The sequence below is a fragment of the Mirounga leonina genome, unplaced genomic scaffold, assembly GCF_011800145.1.
Source record: "Mirounga leonina isolate KUSES-001 unplaced genomic scaffold, KU_Mleo_1.0 Mir_168, whole genome shotgun sequence".
Taxonomy (NCBI): domain Eukaryota; kingdom Metazoa; phylum Chordata; class Mammalia; order Carnivora; family Phocidae; genus Mirounga; species Mirounga leonina.
In genome coordinates this window covers 52,572,670-52,595,870 of record NW_023270426.1, presented here as the reverse complement: position 1 = coordinate 52,595,870, position 23,201 = coordinate 52,572,670, and the positions used below count along the sequence as shown (strand labels likewise).

The window sequence follows — 23,201 nt, the reverse complement described above, 5'->3', positions numbered from 1 at the left end:
ATAACACAGGAGAGGGGTCTGTGGGTGGAGGTATAGCAGGGGCATGATTGGCCATGGAGTGGTAATTGTTGGGGTTGCTTAATGAGTCCATTGGTATTCATTATTATACCATTCTGTCTACTTTTGTTAATATTCTAAATTCTCCAAAATAAAAAAAATAGATAACAAAGTCTTCTGAAACCATGTGCAGGATAAAGAACTCTTGGAACTCTAACAGTGAAAGGAACTTGAATCATTTCATCTAGCCCAGCACTCAACTACAAAGCCCAGAAAGGTGGGTGGTTTACCCAATGCCACTCCTAGTTAGAGGCACAGGTAGGCCTATAACCATGTGGAAACACTGAAACCATTGCTCTTTGTACTGTAGTATGCCCCTTCTTAATTATTACCATACTTAATTTGCACTGATGTTCTGGACAATATAAGATTAATAGTAATATTTTTAGTAAGTTTGTTAATATTTTTTTTCTTTTATTATGTTTTTAAAGAAGGATTTAGGTATGTGTAACTTGATTTAAGAGTTACTAGAGGGGGCACCTGGGTGGCTCAGTCGTTAAGCTTCTGCCTTTGGCTCAGGTCATGATCCCAGGGTCCTGGGATCGAGCCCCGCATCGGGCTCCCTGCTCCGCGGGAAGCCTGCTTCTCCCTCTCCCACTCCCCCTGCTTGTGTTCCCTCTCTCGCTGTGTCTCTTTCTGTCAAATAAATAAATAAAGTCTTTAAAAAAAATAGTTATTAAAAAAAGAAGTCACATGTACCTTTGTTGTCCTCAAAATGTTGCTATTTCATTAAATTAGAAGATACCTATGTTTACAAAATTACATTTATTCAAGGAGCAAAAAGATTAAGTGGTTCCCATTAATTATAGAAACCTCGATTTTATTGAATTCAATTAACAATAAGTTGACAGTGATCTCTCATTTACAAAATCTGATATGAATTAAGCTTTACAAGTAAATCCCTTTAAATAGGGATCATGCTGAAGACACTTCACAGATATTTTATTGAAATCAAACCCAAATAGTGTGTTGGGCTTAGGAAATGAGATCCATATCTCTATTTAGCCTACAGGGAAAAGTAATTGAAGGAAGAAAAATTTTTCTTCTATCACTAAAAATCTCTATTACTATTACTGAGTAAACCTAAGTAACGAGCTTTATTCGTAAGGTCGCCTTGAGGAAAAGAGAATCTGTTTGTCTATCTTCTACCAGTCAGGTCTTTAATTCAAACCTAACAGTAATGGGCCAGAATCATAGCCAGGAAGCCAAAGCGTGACAGGGGGCAGTTCTGGTTCAGAGGCAATCTGCAGCTATATCCATCAGTGGACACATAAGCCATCTCACCACAATGGGAAAATGGGCTATGGAACAAACTTGATTTTCTTGAGCCAACAGCTTTTAGTATCTTCAGAAGTGATAAAGACTGAGGTTGCCGGGGCTGTTCAATCAGTTAAGCCTCAAAGGTCTGGTCATGATCTCTGGTTCCTGGGATCAAGCCCCTCGTGGAGCCCCACATTGGGTGCCACGCTCAGTGGGAAGTCTGTTTGCCCCTCCACACCTCCCCACGCTCATGCACACACTCTCTCTCTCAAATAAATTTTTTTTAAAAAGTGACAGAGTGATGAAGCTTTTTGACAAACCAATGAAAAATCAATTCCTTAAGAAAGAAAGAATTTTAATTATTAAAATATATAAAGTGAATTATAAAAATAATCCAAGTGGGACTTTAAGTAAAAGCAGGCCTTTTTTTTGTTTCACATGTTTTACAGTGGGGTGGTCTTTTTACTTGTCTTTACTCCTAGAATGACTTTTTTCATGATCTCTGTGGCTTTTGAGTAAATGACTCACAAGAACCTTTCCAAGTGATGGCATTCTTTCAGCAATTGTAAATGTAGTATCTGGTACGCAAGAGAGGGCTCAACACAAGGCAGGCATGTGTCTTACAGTACCCAGGGTGACATCAAAACAACGAAGGGCGGTCACCAAGATGATCCCAAGGATAGCATCTCAGTGATGCTTCCCCTGTTCCCAGGAATATTATCACTCCTCCTCCTGATTTTTTAAAAAAAGAAAAACAACACCCATGATTCTTTGCTCTCCCAGCTTCTTCAGAGGGGAGAGAATTAGCATCAGCATGGCCAATGTGGGTTCCCACTGAGAGAAAGAATCTGTCTCCTGTGCGGGATTAAATCCTCCTCTGCAGCCTGGCATACTCAAGGGCAAGGCAGGAGGGAGGCAATGCAGAAACCCGCCAAAGCACATCTGGCAGTTTTCTGAATGTTTACAGCTGGCTCCATTGTGCTTCTTAGGCCCTGTTTTCTTTAGGACTGTGCAGGAGACAGCAAGACAGCTTGAGTCTGGAGTTGGACAGCTAGCACATCGGATAGTAAAAGCTGACTGTGGAAGAGGCTGCCTCTTAGATTCCATGCCAGAGAACACAGCTCCCCTGGTGGGAGGGAACAGTAATAATGTTTAATAGCACCTATCAGATGCCAATGACAATTAGCCCTGACATGAGAACAATATATAAATAGCATTGTTTTCTGAGAAAAAATCAGAAGCGCTCAGAAAGACTTCTTAAAAGAAAAGTCTGGTTCTTGTAACCTACTTTTTAGGATTCCTGAGCAGGTATAAGCAAAAAGGGTTAGCAAGATAAGGGATTTTAAAATCAGACATTCCTTGGGGGAATCATGACTAGGTGGACAAAGACGGAAAGACTTTTACCTGGTATTCTGGGCTTCAGAATCAGTCAAATGTGATTCTATTCAGAGTTCCCCTTTGCTTGTCACATAAGAAAAACCAGCATCAGTTTACATTTTTTCTGTGTTTTTCTCCTTCACTCAGCAAAGACCATCACATTTGAGGGGGTAGGGAATGTTAAACATTTGTATTCTTGGGTTCCAGCCCCAAACTTCTGCTTTTGAACTCAGTACTTCTGGGACGGTATTTAAGAATTGACCTTGTTTACAATGTTCCAGGTGATGCTAATGCAAGTGGTCAGCAAATCACTCCAGAAAGCCTTGCTTCACATACACATGAAGGGTCTAATTCAGGATTCTTAACTTTTGTAGTTTATGGGATTCCAGTGTGGAGAAAGCCCAATCACCGGAGGCTCAAAACCATTCAATAAAGCAGCTTGCCTTCAGTGGCTGCTCATCTATGTCTTCAGGAGAATTGATATCTCATTGGTCTCCTCTCAGTGGGAGCCTATGCACCTCTGTTAACCTAAGACATCAGCTCATCATCCCCACTCAAGGGACAGAGACTCTGGTCTTTTCCTTTATCTCCTCCTATCCAAAAAAAAAAAGAAAAAAATCCTTCATTTTCTCTTTTTCCTTTGAATTAATTCTTGTTCAAGTATCAGTGGCCATTAATGGCTTAGTATGGTACTCCTTTATCGATTATTACATTCAGTTGCAGATCTATAGCTAATAGCCCTAATCAAAAGGAATCTTTACTAGTAGAATTTGGGGTGCCAAAAAGAAGTAAATTTTGCACCATGCATGTAACCATTAATGTGTAAGACATGCCTTATAACCCACTCTGTTTTAAATCCAGAGCCAGAAAATTCTTCCCTGTGCTAAAGGCTAAATCAGGTTCCACTAGATTTATCCTTGCAGAGAGTTAAGAAACAAGAGTCATCTTTTATCTAATACCTGTCAAAATTATGAACTAATGTATTGTCTTTAGATTTCTCTTTCCCATATTAAACAATCCTAGTTCTTCTCATTTTTCTTATATCCTTAATCCAGAGGTCGCAAATGTTTTCTTATAAAGAGCCGGACAGTAAATATTTTAGGCTTTGTGGGCCATATGTCTCTGCCATTGGAGCATAAATGAAGACACCAGCAGCATGTAAACAGAAGGACTATACTCCAGTGAAATTTTATTTACAGAAACAAGGTATAGCCCACAGACCTCAGTTTGCCTACCCCTACAAGTCCCCTTTTTCTTTTTTTTTTAATCTTACAATGTTACATTGGATTTCCTATGGGGATAAATTCCGAGCCTTAAAAGAATGATGCTAATTGAATCCAATAGGCTGAAGTTTGGCTGAAGTCATTTACTAAAGCAGAGATAGCACGACCCTAATTTAAACAAGTGAGATTTTTAAATGTCTTGATGAATAAACTGCAAATTTCTTCAGCATATGAATAAACTTCTATACTCAAATCCAGAAATGGGTAAATTTCACTGCCAAAGAGTGAAAATGATAAGGTCTTGATAAACAGACCAAAAGGCAAGCACCGCAGTACTTTCAGAATGTGGTGCCCCCTAATGCAGGGGCTCTCCCGCACCCCGTGCACAAGAAATGGCACATGGAGGAAAGAGCAGAGAACTGCTCCCAAGGACCTTCAAGTAAGCCAGCAGCTCCTTCTACTTCCTCAGGACTGTGTCTCGGTTATGTGGATGTGAATAGGGCTTTATTCATTTGCTTGTTGGCTTTGTTACCAGAAGAATCCCTTAAAGAGTTCTAGAGGTACGTACACCACATGCCAGGCACTGTATTTGTGCCAGGACAAATCATGGTGTTACTTTTATTTCTTTTAAGATTTTTAAAAAAGTTTATTTATTAAAGAGAGAGAGAGAGAGCAGGGGGTGGGGTAGAGAGAGAAGGAGAGAGAGAATCCCAAGTGGACTCCGTGCTGAACACAGAGTCCAGTGCTGGGCTCGATCTCACAACCCCAAGATCATGACCTGAACCAAAACCAAGAGTTGCACAAACTGACTGAGCCACCCAGGTGCCCCCATGGTGTTACTTTTTTTTTTTTTTAAAGATTTTATTTATTTATTTGAGACAGAGAGAATGAGAGAGAGAGAGCACATGAGAGGGGGGAGGGTCAGAGGGAGAAGCAGGCTCCCCGCCGAGCAGGGAGCCCGATGCGGGACTCGATCCAGGGACTCCAGGATCATGACCTGAGCCGAAGGCAGTCGCTCAACCAACTGAGCCACCCAGGCGCCCCCCATGGTGTTACTTTTAAATAATACTATTTCAGCAGCAATGAGAGCACAATGGAAATTCTCATCTTTCTACTGGGGTGTAAGAATACACTCAAAATCTCAGATAAAAACAGCCAGATATTATAGAAACATAGTATAATCAAATGTGGAAAACGGCATGGAATTTGGAGTTAGACCTGGATTCAGTTCCTGGCTCTGCCTCTCACTTAATCCCTCTGAGCCTCAAGTTCCTTACTTGTTAAGGAAAGCCACTTTTCTCCCATTTTTCCCTTGTTTGAAGTGTATTAAACAAGACAGAGTGTAAAACTATCTGACGCATGGTAGGTGTACAGATCAATTTATTCATTCATTCATCATCAAATGTTATAGGGTATCTTCTGTGCTCTAGACCAAGGGTCAGCAAACAGTTTCTTAAAGGGCCAGATAGTAAATATTTTCAGCTTTGTGCACCAGATGTTTCTGTCAAAACCACTCTACTTTGCCACTGTAGCACAAAAGCAGCCTAGACAATATGTAAATTGAGTGTGGCTTTGTTCCAATATAACGTTATTTATGAACTGAAATTTAAATTTCATATAATTTTAATGTGTCATGAAACACTGTTCTTTTGATTCGTTTTCAAACAAACAAAAAAAAATGTAAAAACCATTCTTAGCTAGTGAGCTGTACAAAAATAGGCAGCAGGCATTAGTTTGACAACCCTTGTTCCAGACACCGCCCTAGGCTCTGGGAACAGAGGGCAGAACAACAGACACTGTGCCCCCAAGGGAGGAAGCACGTTAAGCAATCACACAAATAACAATGAAATTATCATCATCATAAGTGCTACTAGAGAAAATGCACAGTCCCCAAAGTGTATATAATTTTACCACATCTATAAACTCAGTGTGTGAGATTCTAACCTTTTTTGTTTCAGCTCTTTGAAGTATAAACCAATTTATGTAGCTCGGACCTCTTAAATATCCCAATCACTGTTTCCCAAGGTTTATTTTTAGTTCAATGACCATACCATCCAGCCAGATAGATTTTTAGGAGCAGTTTTTTTGCTCGTGTTCACCAGACTCCTTATCACCTAGAATATGTCACCTCCGTAACCTCTAACCATCCAAGCTTCTTTCTGACAAGCTCTTCTTGCTGCCCACTAAAAGATCTCCTTGCACACTTCATCCTGTTCACTCCATTCCTGCTGCCTTCAGCAAGTTTCTGTTTGACAATGTCCCGTACATTTTTTTCTCAGCTCTGCACATACTCACATATATGCGCTCACATGTGCATACTGTGTGTGAACAGAGCACATACACACTCATTCACTAGCGATTACTAAGGAACTGTTATGTGCCTGGCATGGTGCCACCACTGGAGAGAGGTTGGTGAACCAAACAAACAGTGGCCTCTGCTTAAAAAAGCTTATAACTAGAGGGATTCTAATTATTTCATTAAAGTGTTGCAAATGCGTTAAGAACATAAGAGAGCATCTTGGGGCCTTATCTGGTCCATGGTCAAAGAAAGGCTTCTTCTGCATGGCACACACACACACATCCCTTAGGGTGTGAGGGCCTCAAGGGCAGGGCTCATGCCTATCTTATTCACTCAGGTATCCCAAGCATCCTGAACAGTACCTGGCAAATAAGAGACATTCAATCAATCTCTGTTAAATGAAATAAATGAATGGATCCTATAAATCAGAAGGCTGTACACTTTTTTGGTTGGACTCCAGAAGTCAAAAAATGAAGGCACTCATCTTTAATATGTGCATATTTACCTTTCAATCAATTATGAACACGTATTTCTGTAGAATACATTATATATATTATAAAACACATTAAAATTGAAAAACTTACGAGACAAATTTGAAGGAGAACTACTTTTCCAGTAGTGGTTTTAGTTAGGTGATAATCTGGGCACGAGTAGAAGTAGCCTTTCCATCCTGCTCTTTGCTCTGAGCACCAAAGAACCTTCCCTGGCACCCTGCTCTCACCTCTTCTTTGGGCTCCTTGCCCATTCTGCACTCAGCTTTCCGGGCCAGTGGCTGTGGCTAAATTAAGTTGCAGAAATGTTGATTTTAACATACACACTGAAAAAGCTGGCACCTCAAAATGGTCACACATGTAAACAGCATGCAAATGAGCCCGCTGTTGCCTGTCTTCCCTTGGGCTCCCGGCTCCAGAGCCTGTGCCGCTGAGCAGCCAGTCCTGATCACAGTCCCAGACAATCCGACAGCTGGACACCAAATGCCCAGATCCCGCCTGCCCAGCAGTCCTCTCTCTCTCCCCAGCACTGGGGGCACAGCCTTAACGCAAAACTGAACCTGAAGGGCCTTTCTCTTCATAAAGAATCCCGTTCTAATCTTCACATAAACAAAGAGCCCTGGGTTCCAAAAGTATGATCAACACAATAAATGTTATAGAAATATATGGTTATTTTATTTATAATGGTACAGAAACCTTTTTGCCAGTAGTATTTTGATAACAATTTGATTGAATATGCTGCAGTTGTTTTATTTGTTTTGTTTTAAATCTTAATTGTGATATGGCATTTGAAAGGTCTAGCTTCAGTTCTTTTTCCTTTTTTTTTTTTTTGATAGGTGATTTTAATGGTTTCAATAGCTGAGAGAGTTGTACAAATCCACATGGAATAAGTACAATAGTCCCCCCTCATCTGCAGGGGATATGTTCCAAGACCCCCCAGTGGATGCCTGAAACCATGGATAGTACTTGTATCCTATACACTCTATAGAGTTTTCTCCTATACATACATATTTATGATAAAGTTTAATTTATAAATTAGGCACACTTAGAGATTAACAACAATAACTAATAATAAAACAGAACAAATATAACAATATAGCGTAATAAAGGTTATATGAATGTGGTGTCTCTCTCTCTTAAAATATCACATTTTACGGTACTCACCCTTTTTCCTGTGATGATGGGAGAAGATAAAATGCCTACGTGGTGAGACGAAGTGAGGCGAATGACGTATAGGCAATGGGACATAGCGTTAGGCTACTACTGACCTTCTAAGGATCTGTCAGGAGGATCATCTGCTTCTGGACCGTGGGTGACGGAAACCAGAGAAAGCAAACAGCAGATAAGGGCAGCTGCTGTATATCACAGGCTGTGCGTAGTAAACCATGACACTGCCATTTCAGTCTCCGTCTCCAGTTACGAGAGGTTTGTCTTCATGTTCTGGATGCTTTTCAGTGAGTTGCTAATCAACACAGATAGCTTCATACTATCGGCAGGCACAACATACAGGCAGGTTGAGAGTCATCATTAACAATGGTAAATATAAATCCTATCTGAAGTAGTCTTAGTTTCAAATTTGGACAGCTAATTTTTTGAAGGATCTGATTATATATATTTCTTTACACACTGCCATTTTTTTGTTCATGAGAGTTTCTTTGCAGGAATCTGTAAAACCCCTAGTCTGACCAGTAGGAGTTGTGTTATGAAACTGGGTGGTATCATCCTGGTAAATCCAGGCCACAGAAAACTGAAGTGTGTAACAAAGACCAGAAGGAGTGAAGGCACCACTATTAGCTCCTTCCTATCGTCTGGCTTCCACTGTGCCTTTCGATGCCTTGAGTAACATATGACACCTGCTCTTCTGACACATGAACCGTGTGAAGACCCACCGTGAGGCCATGCTTCAATATTAGTGAAGCTTCATTAAAAAAAAATAAATAAGTACAAGTAAATATAAATAGCAGTTCAAATGTTATTTCTTATATCTCCATGAACTGTTTTTGCAAGCTCGCTGGGGTGCACGCATCCACTTAAAAAACTATCAGCTGGTGACCCAGACCATTGTTAAACAAAACATAAAGAAGCCGAAATCTATCCTTGGCATCCCCTACATCTAGTTTTCATGGCTTTGTTTTCCTCTTTTAGCACAAAGCTTCCAAATTCAGCCCTTCTGATCTGATCTTCAGAGCAAAAGAAAGTGATAAATTTACCAACAGTAAATGCTACAAGTTAGACATGTTAATCCAACCAAGAGTCTTTGCCTTTGAAGAAAAGCTTCCCTGAACAGGGAAATCTTAATGAATCACCAATCACCGTACAATTTCTCTGTAACAGAAAACATGACATGGGGGCAGGGGGCAGCAATGGCTTCTCTAGCACCCTTCAGAACACACCCTCCGGATGACTGCCTACTGTACCGAGAACACCAGCCCTGCCAAGGACCATGCAAAGGGGCATGTGGGCATCACCAGTGCCTCAGGATCTTTCAGGCAACAGAAACTGCTCCTAGAAGGAACTACATACATTTGACTTCTAATTGCTGGATCCCCATGTCTCCAACTTTTTCTATTTGTAATGGTAATGATAAATCAACATTCAACACAAGTTCCCAAAGCAGAAAATAAAAGAAGCTTAAACTGGTAATACTGAATTAATGCATCTTCCTGCTTACTTATAATGGTAAAGCATTATTTGCATAGTGGGAAAAATGCTAATTTTATTAAAGTGGGCTGTTAGATAAGGCTTTTAGACTAACTTGCAGAACCCTAAAAAATTATACAGAGTGACTTGATTTGTCAATTCTAACCTCTTTGGAATCATTTTCCTGCACAGTTGCCACACTTGGAAGAAAAACCAAATCCAGAACTGACTTGTTTCCTAAATGAATTGGGAAGTTGTCGTTAAAAAGCATCTGCTACTTTACTGCATTCACGTAAAAGCATTCTTGTGCTGCTATAACGGACTATTGAGCAGATGTTTTAGAGCACTATACTCACAGCAATACGTGTATCATAAAAAAGACACGGAGCTACAACATAATTAATGATTCCAGTTCCTCTATAAATGAATTTAACTTTTTTTAAAAAAATGAATTTAGAGTTGTGTCAAGAACTTCAACTTTTAACTCAAGCAATTCACTTGCAAGAAAATGAACACAAAATCATTTACAGCTATAAATAACAAAGGGTCAGACTCAGCCTTATACCCAACACGGTGAAATCTGAGGTTGCAGGAAAGGTTTCTCCAGACCAAATCGCCCTACCACCTCCCCAGGAATCAGCCAGAGAATTAGCCATTGGACATCAACTTCCAGGAGAATACGTAACACTTAAAATCACTAGGAGCTAAAATTTTTTAATCTCAGCCAAAACTTTCAAACTGACAGTGCGCTCCCAGCATGGCATGTAGGAGCTGAAACTTCAGCAGCAGCAGGAAGGCCGGGGGGGGGGGGGGGGGGGGGGGGCGCGGTGAACATCAACAGTGGCAGGTATAAAGTGCTAACTCCTTACTCCAATAAGATCCCCCCAACTCTAAGTGATGAAATTTAAAAACATGAAAAATGGTGTTTAATAACTATATGAAAGTCTGCAAGAATACTTCTTTAATCCAAGATCCAGGTTGTATTTGGGGTCCAGGTCTTAGAGAGAGTTACCCCAGACTAGAACTTGAGAGAAGGATTTGAATGCAAGTAATCTATTTGATGAATGATTTCAGGAGCACCAGTAAGAGAGTGAGGAAGTGAGGTAGGATGGGAAAGAAAGCAATACAGGGTACATTAGTAAGCAGATTACACTGTGGGCACTGGGGCTCATTCCCACTGGAAACACACTTTACACTTGTGCCATCTAAGGAGGTTTAGAAGTTGGGATGTGTGTTCACCAACTCTTAATTTGTTACTGACTGAAGACTGCTTTGGTGTGCTAACCGCTGGAATTGCAGGGCTACCTCACATGGGCACAGAACATGCCCTTGCTGCCACAAAATGCCCTCAGAGAGAGTCACAGGTGTGTGCAATAAACACACACAGGAACAGTAAATGGCATGGGGATACGGCAGGGCTGGTGACCACCACTGCTGATCTGGGCAAGAGCCCAACAACAAGTGTCTAATCTCGGGTGCCTGGGTGGCTCAGTTGGTTGAGCGACTGCCTTCGGCTCAGGTCATGATCCTGGAGTCCCGGGATCGAGTCCCGCATCGGGCTCCCTGCTCGGCAGGGAGTCTGCTTCTCCCTCTGACCCTCTCATGCTCTATCTCATTCTCTGTCTCAAATAAATAAATAAAATCTTAAAAAAAAACAAACAAACAAGTGTCTAATCTCTTATCCATAATGCTCAACTTGAAAAAGCTCTGAAATTTTTAAAAATATATTTCTTCATAAGTTTGGCACCAAAACTCATTTTGGCAGCAAATTCTTACCTGAGACTTACATTCTTTGTTTACTCCACTTTTTGTGAATACTGTCTAACTAAAGAAATATTAATATTGTTGCCCACAAGACACCAGTGGGAATGTAACATAACACAGAATTTACTTTTATAGAATTATATTACTTTTCTAAAAATCCCAAAAATCTGAATTCCAAAATGCTTTGGAGCTTAAGACTTGTAGGAGTACAGTTTTTTGGTGCCTTCTACCTTTCTGTTAGATTTGTCTTGAGCATTCACAAAATAGTATAGATAGAAGCATGTTGACCTCCTCAAACAAAAGTCACTGAGTGAATTCCTAATCAATTGCCAGATTAAGAAATCTGGAAAAAAAGAAAAAGAAGGAAAAAGGAAACGAAACGAAGGGTAGAAGAGAGGAAAAAGCATAGGAAGAAGAAGGAGGACAGAGGAAAAGAGAGAGACAAACATCCTATGATAAAAAACTAAAGGCAGTTGAGGCTCCTGGGTGGCTCAGTCGGTTAAGCTCCTGAGTCTGGATTTTGGCTCAGGTCATGATTGCAGGGTCATAAGATGGAGCCTCCAGTCAGGCTCTGTGCTCAGCTGGGAGCCTGTTCAGGATTTTCTCTCTCCCTCTCCCTCTGCCCCTCCCCCCATTCAAGCACACACACACACTCTCTCTCTCTCTCTCTCTCACTCTAAAATAAATAAATAAATCTTTTACAAAAGGCAAAAGACAGCAAAGTGAGAGCTAGACTAAAGCTGAACAAAACAACCACACAAACAAGTTTCATGCTGCTATTCTCCAATTATATTGTTGCCAAAATACAGTCCCCAAAACTGTGATATAAAAAGATAAAGGAGGGCACCTGGGTGGCTCAGTTGGTTAAGCGACTGCCTTCGGCTCAGGTCATGATCCTGGAGTCCCGGGATCGAGTCCCACATCGGGCTCCCTGCTTGGCAGGGAGTCTGCTTCTCCTCTGCCCCTCCCCCTTCTCATGTGCTCTCTCTCATTCTCTCTCTCTCAAATAAATAAATAAAATCTTTAAAAAAAAAAAAGATAAAGGAGAGAGAAAACAGAGGCTATGCACATAGACAAAATATGTAAGAACTGCTTGAGGAACTTGATAACAGACAGCTTTCAATATTCAAAAGGGGATCACAACCCACACACCCAGAAGGAATAACTCACCCCTCTGTTCTGTAACCACCACTGCTCATCAGCTGAAACTCTGCCTAACACACATCTGTGCAAGAATAGTCTCCCTTCACCATGAGAACAAAAGCTTCCTTCTTATTAAATTTTGGCTTAAAGTTCCTCTGTCCTAGAACATCTTCACTGATTAACTTTATCAAGTCTAATGCTTGACCAAAGTTCCTTAAAAATGAAATTTTACAATTATTATATTTGTATGTGCAAGTCTCTGTGACCTGGGCCTATCATGGTATGGCAGCGATAGTTCCTAGGAAAGCTTTTTAGCCATGTGAGTATTTTTATTCACCAGGATTCTTGGAGCCCTCTCTTTACCATGGTCCATTGCGTTGACGAGTCTTAAAATTCCCATTTCAAATACTTAAACTCTACATCTTCAAAAGCTACCCAGGAAAATCAAAACCCCACTCAAGGGTAAAGATTTTAAAGTATGGGGGCGCCTGGGTGGCTCAGTTGGTTAAGCGACTGCCTTCGGCTCAGGTCATGATCCTGGAGTCCCGGGATCGAGTCCCGCATCGGGCTCCCTGCTCGGCTGGGAGTCTGCTTCTCCCTCTGACCCTCTTCCCTCTCATGCTCTCTGTCTCTCATTCTCTCTCTCTCAAATAAATAAATAAAATCTTTAAAAAAAAAAAGATTTTAAAGTATGAATATCAATAAAGATCTCAGTATTTTTAAAAAAGATGATCTAAATGAAAAAGTCAGTGTAAAACATTAAGGACATTGCTTAGCATGTAAAAAAATAATAATGTTAGATTATTGTTATTATTATTAGTTGGGTGGTAGAGTAATATGAAGCTTTGTTTTAAAAAGAATAATCCAGGGGCACCTGGGTGGCATAGTCAGTTAAGCATCTGATTCTTGGTTTCAGTTCAGGTTGTAATCTCAGGGTTGCGAGATGAGCCCTGTATCAGGCTCCATGCTCAGTAGGGAGTCTGCTTGAATTTCTCTCTCCCTCTCCCTCCACCCCTCCCCGACACACACTCTCTCTCTAAAATAAATCTTAAAAAAAAAAAAAAGAAGAAGAATCTGGAAATGAACTGATGCAATTCATTTAGAGAAGACATGGTAAGACAAGTTAGAAGCCTATTTAAATAGAATGATCCTCAAGAGAGGTCATAAAAGATTAAAAAAATAGTTGGGGGAGGACGCCTGGGTGGTTCAGTCAGTTGAGTGTCAGACTCTTGGTTTAGGCTCAGGTTATGATCGCAGGGTCATGGGATCGAGCCCCATGTTGGACTCCACCCTCAGCCAGGAGTCTGCTTGGGATTCTACCTCTCTCCCTCTTTCTCTCCCTCTGCCCCTCTCTCTGCTCACACGTGCCCTCTCTCTCTCTCTCTCCCTTTCTCTCTCCCCCACCCCAAATAAATAAGTAAATATTTTTTTAAAAATAGTTGGGAACTATATTAGGAAAGAAAGAACAAATGAGAAAGATGTTCCAAGAGAGTAGTATTTATTTGTGTAAGCAAATTACTATTAGATATAAGGGGCCAAAACCAAGCCCATTCATTTAATACCAAGGTTCTGAGCCTGGATAACTGAGAAGATGATGGTATCATTAACAATAGAAGGGACATTAGCAGCAAGTACTATTTTGGAAATGCTGATTTAAATGGGCCACTGAATTTGTAGGCAAAAATCTAAGAGATGGGGACTGCAAAAATGGCTTTAATAATAGTTACCACTATTTGAGTATTAAGTGCATATATGTATTCTATAGGTGTTATATGTACACTCTAAACTATGCATGCCAATGTGATAAGCAATTTTATGCAATAAAGCATTTCTATTTTATCCAAATTGAGTCCTAATAATCACAGCTATACAATAAGATCAATTAGTAAGAGATAGAACTAGAATTCTGCCCATGTATACAACTTTAAAGCTTGGATATATTTTGAATTTGACTCATCAGCATAAAAACAAGAGCTGGAACAGCTGTAGTAGATGAAATTTCTAAAGAAAAAAAAATGATAAGGCCAAGGAAAAGTCTTGAGGAATGCCATCTGTCAGAGAGAGGAAGAGAAGGGAAGCTAGTCATGAGAATAACTTCACAAAAAAAGAAAAAGATACAAATGACATGGAGGTTATAGAACGAAAAGTTCCAGCAAATCACGGTCAACAACCTGGATATTATAGAAAAATAAAGGATAGTCTGAAGAAGCAATTTGAACTGATGTTTCAGCTGTCACTCCTGTCTTGTAAGAGAGTAATTTCAAAGGCATACTGGGAGAAAATGCAAAACTATAAAGCGTGGTATCAACTTGTGGTGAGGAACTATAAGTATCAATAATAGATAACCCTTATAAGAAGTCACATTCGAAGATAGCATATAGGTAGCTTGAGGGGTACCAATGTCAAAGTAAGAGCTTTAAAATATATACATGCAAATCTGGGTTTATCTGTAGGCTAAATGGAATAAGTCAGTAGAAAAGGAGAAACTTAGGATGCTAAGAGAGCTACAAACTTGGTGACAGAACCAGAAGATACCTCAGCAATGAAGTAGGGAGTAAGTGCCTAACAGATCAATCCTCCTATAAATAACAGATATATATTCTAGGTGGAAAAACCTATGTGAGGGCTTTGGAAACTTAACAGAAGTAGACAGACTTTGGACAGGAGTCAATATCTGGAAAAAATGATTTGTTTTTTACAGTTTTTTTTCTGGAGCAAGTGACTTGTTTTTTTACAGTTTTTTTCCTGGAGGCAGTGGTGGTGGCAAAAGAGCTGAAAGAGGGCAGTTAGCTAAAAATTCTACCACCTTTCTAACTAGAGACACAGGGGGAACAACAAATAAGGACTTTAAAGAAGCAACTATAAGTACGCTCGGTAAGGTAAAGGAAAATATGCTCAAACTGATTAAAAATATAGGACATTTCAGGAGAGATATAGGAAATGCAACAAAGAACTGGAAATTTCAAAACTGAAAAGTAAAAAATACCTGTGATAAAAACTCAATGTGTGTGACTAATAGCAAACTGAAGATAACAAAGGCAAAAATTAGCAAACTCTAGAGTAAATGAATTGAAATCAACTAATCTGAAGAAGGAAAACAATAAAAAAGGAAACAGAGCATCTGGGACTTACAGAACAATTTTAAGCATCAGTCATATATAAAAATGGAGTACTAGAAGTCAATTAAGAAAGAGAATTGAGCAGAAAAATAATATTTGAAGAAATACTGACAGAAGAGGTCTCAAGTTTGGTGAGAGAAATAAATTTACTGACTCAAGTTTAGAAAACCACAATCTAGGGGTACCTGGGTGGCTCAGTTGATTAAGTGTCTGACTCTTGGTTTCAGCTCAGGTCATGATCTCCAGGTGTTGAGACTGAGCCCTGTGTTTGGCTCCATATTCAGCCCCGAGTCCACCTGGGATTTTTCCCCTCCCTCTCCCTCCCCCTCTACTGCTCCCCCCCCCACTCTTTCTCCCTCAAATAAATAAATAAATAAATAAATAAATAAATAAATAAATAAATAAATAAAATCTTTAAAAAAAGGAAAAGAAAAGCACAACCTACTAAATGCAAATAAATCCACACATAGGCATATAACTAAATTGATGAAAACCAATAATAAAAAGAAAATAATACATTACACACAGGGAAATCATGATTACAATTCCTATGTATTTCTCATCAGACATTAATATAAGCCAAAAGTCAACAGGACAATATTTTTTTTTATTATTTTTTTAAAGATTTTATTTATTCATTCGAGAAACAGAGATAGAGAGAGAGCATGAGCAGGGGGAGAGGCAGAGGGAGAGGGAGAAGCAGGCTCCCCACTAAGCCAGGAGCCAGATGTGGGGCTCAATCCCAGGACCCTGGGATCATGACCTGAGCCGAAGGCAGATGCCCAACCATCTGAGCCATCCAGGAGCCCCAACAGGACAATATTTTTAAAGAAACCTAGTCTGGTGAAAATATCCTTCAAAAATATGTATGAAATAAAGATTTTTTTAATAAAGAAACACTAAGGCAATTGATTATCACTACAGAAATGAGACGCACACTACAGAAATGACAAAGAAGTTCTTCAAGCTAAAGAGAAATGATACCATAGGGAAATTTAGATTTTGAGGAATGAATGAGAAGCACTGGAAAAGTAAATATTTAGGCAAATATTAAAGACCATAATTTTATCTTAAATTTAAAAATTATATATGTATTAGGGCACCTGGCTGGCTCAGTTGGTGGAACATGTGACTCTTGATCCTGGGGTTGTGAGTTCAAGTCCCAAATTGGGTATAGAGATTACTTTTTATAAAATCTTTAAAAAAAATAATACATATGACAGTTTAAAGCAAAAACTATAACAGTGTCATGTGGGGTTTATAATGAATGTAGGTATAATATATATGACAACCATAAGAGATAGTGAGGGATGTGATAAATGGATGTATATAACTACAAGGTTTCCACATTTTATGTAAAGTGGTATAACATTAACTTTAAATAGGTTACAAAAAGTTAAGTATGTATACTTTACATAATCATTCATAAAATGATGCAGAGGTATATCTAAAAAGTCAATAGATAAAATGAGATTTCTAAAAATTCAACTAAAAGAAGGCAAGAGGAAACAAACAACAATAACTACAACAAAAAAGAAGGGGGTAACAGAAAAAAGTATTCATTTAATCAGTCATATTCTTACATTAAATATTAATGCACTAAACACTTCAATTAAAAAGCATTGATTATCAGAATGAATTTTAAGAAAACAAGGTAGTCTTTGTCTACAATAGAAAGCTAAGGAGGTAGAAAAAGATCATGTGAACAACAAACATTAAGTCTGGCATAGATACATGGTACATATATTAATTCAGATAAAAGAGACTCTAAAATAAAGAGGGATAAAGATAAAGAGGGATACTTCATAATGATGAGTCAGTTTTTCAGATAAATATCAGTCATAAATGTATATGTACCTAATGACAAAGCCTAAAATTGGCAGAATTAAAAGAAATAGAGAAATAATCATAGTTAGAAACTTTAGCTCCTCTTTCTCAGCAATTGATAGAAAAACTAAACAAAAGTTTAGTCCGATATAGGGCGCCTGGGTGGCTCAGCTGGTTAAGCAAATGCCTTCGGCTCAGGTCATGATCCTGGAGTCCCGGGATCGAGTCCCATATCGGGCTCCTTGCTCAGCAGGGGGTCTGCTTCTCCCTCTGATCCTCCTCCCTCTCATGTGCTCTCTCTCTCTCTCATTCTCTCTCTCAAATAAATAAATAAAATCTTTAAAAAAAAAAAAAGTTTAGTCATGATATAAAGGATTATTAACTTACATTTATAGACTAGTGTACCCCCAGAACTGCAAAATATTAACTTTTTTAGAGGGGGGTAAGGGGCAGTGGGAGAGAGAGAGAGAATCCCAAGCAGGCTCCATGCCCAGTGCAGAGCCCGACACAGGGCTCAATCTCACAACCCTGAGATCATGACCTGAGCCCCAATCCAGAGCTGGATGCTCAACCGACTGAGCCACCCAGGTGCCCCTGTTTTTAAGTACACACAGTACATTAACCATAATAGACCATATGCTTGGCCATTAAAGAAGTCTCAATAAACAGGAAGAACTGAAATCATACAGAGTATCTCTAACCACAATAAGATTAAGTTAGAAATCACTGAAAATAAGATATTTAGGAAAACTCTAAATATTTGCAAATTAAACAATAGATTTCTAAATAACCCATGGGTCAAATTAAAACATCAGAAAGGTTATTATAAAATATCTCATACTTAAAGATAATAAAAATACAACAATATAAAATTTGTGGGATGCAGCTAAATTAGTGCTTAGAAGAAAAACTGTAGCTTTAGGTGCTAAAATTAAAAAAGAAGAAAGGTCTAAAATTAGTGACCTAAGTTTCAACCTTTAGAAGAGCAAAGTAAACCCCAAGCAAATAAAAGGAAGGAAATGACACAGATTAGAGCAAAATCAACAAAATGGAAAATAGACAAACCAGAGAAAAAATAAGCCAAAAATGGATTCTTTGAAAAGATCAATAAAACTGATATACTTCTAGTGAGACTCATCAAGAAAAACACAACAAAAATCATCAAAACCAGAAATGAAAAAGGGATTATCACTAAAGATTCTACAGACATTAAAAGAATACTAAGAAAATGTTATGAACACCTGTATGTCAAAAATTCTACAATTCAGATAAAATGGATAAGATCCATGAAAGAACAGTTACCAAAATTCACTTTAAAAAGTAATAATAATACTCTAAATAGCTCTGTATCTTTAAACAATCTGGTTATAGTTTAAAATCTTCTCACAAAGAAAACTGCAGAACTCTCTATATATTTTTTTAAAATTTTTAAAGATTTTATTTATTTATTTATTTGACAGAGAAAGACACAGCGAGAGAGGGAACACAAGCAGGGGGAGTGGGAGAGGGAGAAGCAGGCTTCCCACAGAGCAAGGAGTCCGATGCGGGGCTCGATCCCAGGACCCTGGGATCATGACCTGAGCAAAAGGCAGATACTTAACAACTGAGCCACCCAGGTGCCCCTCTCTATATTTTTTAAGTAGCTTGTACTGACTGTCTGTAATCACACCCCTTAGTAAGAGTTTGGATTAGAAAAATACATATAAGAATGATCCTTAAGACAGAAGAGACTACCCTGAGGGAAGGAAGGAAATTTTTTACTCTTAGGCATAAATTTTATATATCCATTATTATTTTCCTTTTTTTTTTTTTTAACTTTTGGTCTCAAGTAAGCTAAGTTTGCTGGAATCTCTGGGCGTTTTGCCCAATTTAGCTTTTTTTTTCTTTTCTTTTCATCTGCTCTGTATTTTTCTGGGTATATTGTGACTGATACTTTTAAATGAAAATTTAGCATTGCCTCCTTATTTTTATGCCACCTTACAAACTTGAATTATGATTAAGACTAAAAGAGGGCATTAGGCAAGAAACATTTCCTGCACAGTCCACATATATTTTAAGTCAAGGACATATCAAAGTTGAACCCTCAAAAGCAATTTTCTTAATTAGCTTAATTAGTAATGATTGTGCTGAAATCAAGTGTATCAGTACAAGAAACCCTTTAAAGCATAATAAGCTTCAATAACAAAAAAAAAATTTAATTACAGGTTATTAATTCCTATACCCTACTCTAATTTAATCCTCATTAGATGGCTTAAAATTTTGTTCTTACCAAGATAAATCTCCAAATTTAAATAGTAACATTCTTATTGATAACATTTTCTATAAACATACAGAAAATTTGTCTGCTGGATATACTAAAAAGCATCTATGGGCATAAGGAGACTAAAACAAAAAGTAGATAGTTTATTTTTAACTCAACCATTTCCTTTCATTTTAACAAATGTTTGGGTTTGGATTAGGTTCTATAAGCTCCCCCCCCCAACTTCCATTTGTAAAAAGCAGTCTCCATAAATAAAGCAAAAATATCTAAAGGAATTTCAGTCTAATTCACAGCTTTGCAAAGGGCCCACTCTATTCTGTAGATTTACCTCTGAGCAGACAAATTAGAAAATGTGTGAAAAGGGCATCTGTGTTCCACGACACTCAGGGCCTCCTGTTGGCAGGGACACAGAAATGAAGCAATCTATGACCACCTTAGGAGTTTCCATGATACCCCCCAAGTTACAATTCCTTTTACCAAGCTTAAGAATTAACTATATAAAAGAACTGTGGACATGACCTTTTCAGGAAAAGGGCTCTGGGATGGTAAAACCCTTACTCCTAGGTCCATGTTAGGGTTATCGAATCCTATTTTGTTGAATGCAATTTTATCAAATATTTTGAAGTCTTGCTAGCATAGTTCATAAGATTTTGAAATAAATTCAGGGCAATAAATACAGATGTTCCTACCAGAAATATTATAACCCTTTCAACCTAGATGGGCATTTAACACTCCTACTCTCCAGCCTGGTTCAGGCCACTAGACATTCAAACCGTCTTACTGATTCTTGTCCTAAATCTTGGCTGAGTTATAAGCCAAGTACTTAGTTTTCTGCTCAGCCATAGGAGATAAAAATGTTGCCTAGAAAAGAGAGTATACTATCAACAAAGAGTGAAATTTGTTAGAAGAAAGGGGTGGGGCTAATAAAAACAAAACAAACAGGAAAAGTGAAAGTAAGGATTCTTTTTCATCCCTTATCCACCACCAAAATCAATCTCTATCAAGAAACCCATGGTAAAGGTGATTACATGAATTCCCCTTGAGTCATTCCTGTAATATTCAAGATTTACCTAAATTGAAAACACAAATACTCTTTCTACAGGTTTTCCACATCTGACTAAGTCCTAAATATGTACTTAGTCCATCTATTTTGTGACTTTTTCCCCACTCTTCAGAGCCTTTCCCACAGGCTCTGAAACTTCTGCTGAGCTAATGGTTCCATAACATCTACGCCATTATTGAAAACGTTCCCAGAACCTGGCCAAAAAACATCAGTGGATCCAACCTGACTACCAATGATCCAGGTTAGTTTCTACCACATAAAACAACTGATGGGGAATCACTAGGCTCTAGATTTTGTATAAATTGCAATGAGTCAGACATTTTTGAAACAGCAGGTAATTTCTAAGTCTTGTCAACAATCAATCTTTCAACCTAAACTTACTAATCATCTAGCGGGTGTGCAGTACAATACTGATGGGCTCTATTTACAAGGAAATCTGTCATATTACAGGAGTAGCAGCCCATCCAATTTATGAATTCAGAGTTACCAAACAAATCTTCATGAGGACACATACATATATATATATATAAAATAAGCTACGAATTCCTGAAGCCAAATAATTCAAGTGTTTCTGTTTCCAAAGAATTTTTTTTTCTTTTTCTTTTTTGTTCTGTTAGTTCTGACTACTTAAATGTTAAGGAATTATTCTATTGCTAAAATAATGTGTTTTTCCAAAGAAAATCAGGAGAACAAAAGCAAAATTGTGATCTTTATTGTTGATTCAAAAAAGTCATAGCAACTCAGAAAGCCTTACAAATCAAAGAACTACAGCTTCCCCTTTCTACCACACACTTTAGTATATGCACAAATATTTTAATAATATCCTTATGCATTAACAATAATTTATAATGACTGGAAATTCATTTGTCTTTTAATTGCTTTAAAAGTATCACGATTGAAAAGTAAAATTTATTCAAGTGAAAGGAGCATTGGACCATGAAAATTTGAAGAGGAAATTAGTTTAGGACATACACTTCATCTAAAATATAAGCCTCTTTTCAAATTTTGGTCCTTTCTTCTTGCAGTTCATAGTCAGGTGACAATCTTAAGGCTTTATTAACTGAACAATACCAGTACAGGAGGAATTTTATTTGAATTTCATATGCATAAGGTAGTTGAAAGTCTCCAAGTTTAGAGTAAGTACTTTGATTATCAATTAAAGAGTTCAGACTAGAATTCTAAAACAAAACAAAGGATAGAATACTTCAGGAATCCCTGGCCTTCCTAGAACTCTTCTAGGGATTCAAATTTCACTAATACTATATCCCAAGACATATTCCTCCTTGAGACTCTCTTTTTACCTCCCTTTGACAACAACACTACCCCCTGATTTTTCTCCTAAAACTATGGACATCCTTCTCACGTTGCTTTAGTTAACTCTTCTTTACTTATCTTTTAAATATTTGTTTCCCCCAGACTTCTATCTTCAGCCATTACTATGCTTCACTTTACTTACTTTTTCTATTAATCGTAAATATTCCATGGCTTCAGGTTTTTCTTATATCCCAAATCTGAATCTCCTACCAAGATCACTCTTTTTTTTTTTTTAAAGATTTTATTTATTTATTTGACAGAGAGAGACACAGCTAGAGAGGGAACACAAACAGGGGGAGTGGGAGAGGGAGAAGTAGGCTTCCCAGTGGAGCAGGGAGCCCAATGTGGGCTCGATCCCAGGACCCTGGGATCATGACCTGAGCCGAAGGCAGACACTTAACGATTGAGCCACCCAGGCGCCCCACCAAGATCACTCTTTTGCAATTCAGATAAATTCACATCTCCAACTGGATGTCTCTGGCATCTCAGTTCAGTGTGTCCAGAATATAATCCATTATCTTTTCACCAAAACTGCTCATTCTCACATATTTCATGTCTTAGTTGAAGGTATTAAAATTCATCCAGAAGAGTTGTGGTATTCATTAAAAATTTACATTTGGAAATAAAAATGTACTGAATTCATGAAACTAGTCAGCTGGTTACGAATTACTGAGTTGATTACTATAGCCAGATACTACACCAGGTGCTGGGGAATAGAGATCTAAGCAAAAAGACAAAATCCCTTCCCTCATGGAGATTATTCAATGAAGGAAACAGCCACTAAATAGTTACAAGTACAATCAATTTTTTATATTAGTTACAATTGTAATGACAAAGGAAAAAAATAACCTGTCCAATCACCCAAAGCAGAAAACTTGAAGACATCTTCAATAGCTTTCTTTCCTTCACACTCAATTTCTAATTAGTGCCCAGATCTTATAAGCTCCATTTCTGAAATCCTTTTGATTTAAATCTTCCTCTCCATCATTACTCTCATGCTCATTTCAGGGCTTCATCATCTCTTTCCTTTAACTGGCCTCTCTGACTGCAACCTCTCCTCTTTAATGTTCCAATCATGACACTGTTATCTTTCTACAGTATAGCTGTAATGGTATCACAGTCTTCCCGAAAACAATTTATGAGTCCCATTTAGTATGAAGAATAAAGCCCCAGATCCATGGTTTTCATGGTTCTCACTGTCCAGCCTTCGCTTGCCTTTCCAAACTTATTACATCCCTCTCAATCCCTTGCACCCTGGTCTCTAGCCATGCCACAACTGCATTCTCTCCAAATACTTGATCTCAGAAAAATTAAACTGGCTGGAAGGCACTGGATTCCTGGTTCAACTTAGGATTCTAGAGGCC

The 23,201-nt window shown here is 38.4% G+C and overlaps 1 protein-coding gene across 5 annotated transcripts in view; it reads right to left on the bottom strand.

Moving 5' to 3' along the window:
- Positions 1 to 23,201, bottom strand: part of ATG10 (autophagy related 10) — a 267,080-nt gene that overhangs the window by 95,447 nt on the left and 148,432 nt on the right. The gene's annotated exons all lie outside the window — the stretch shown is intronic.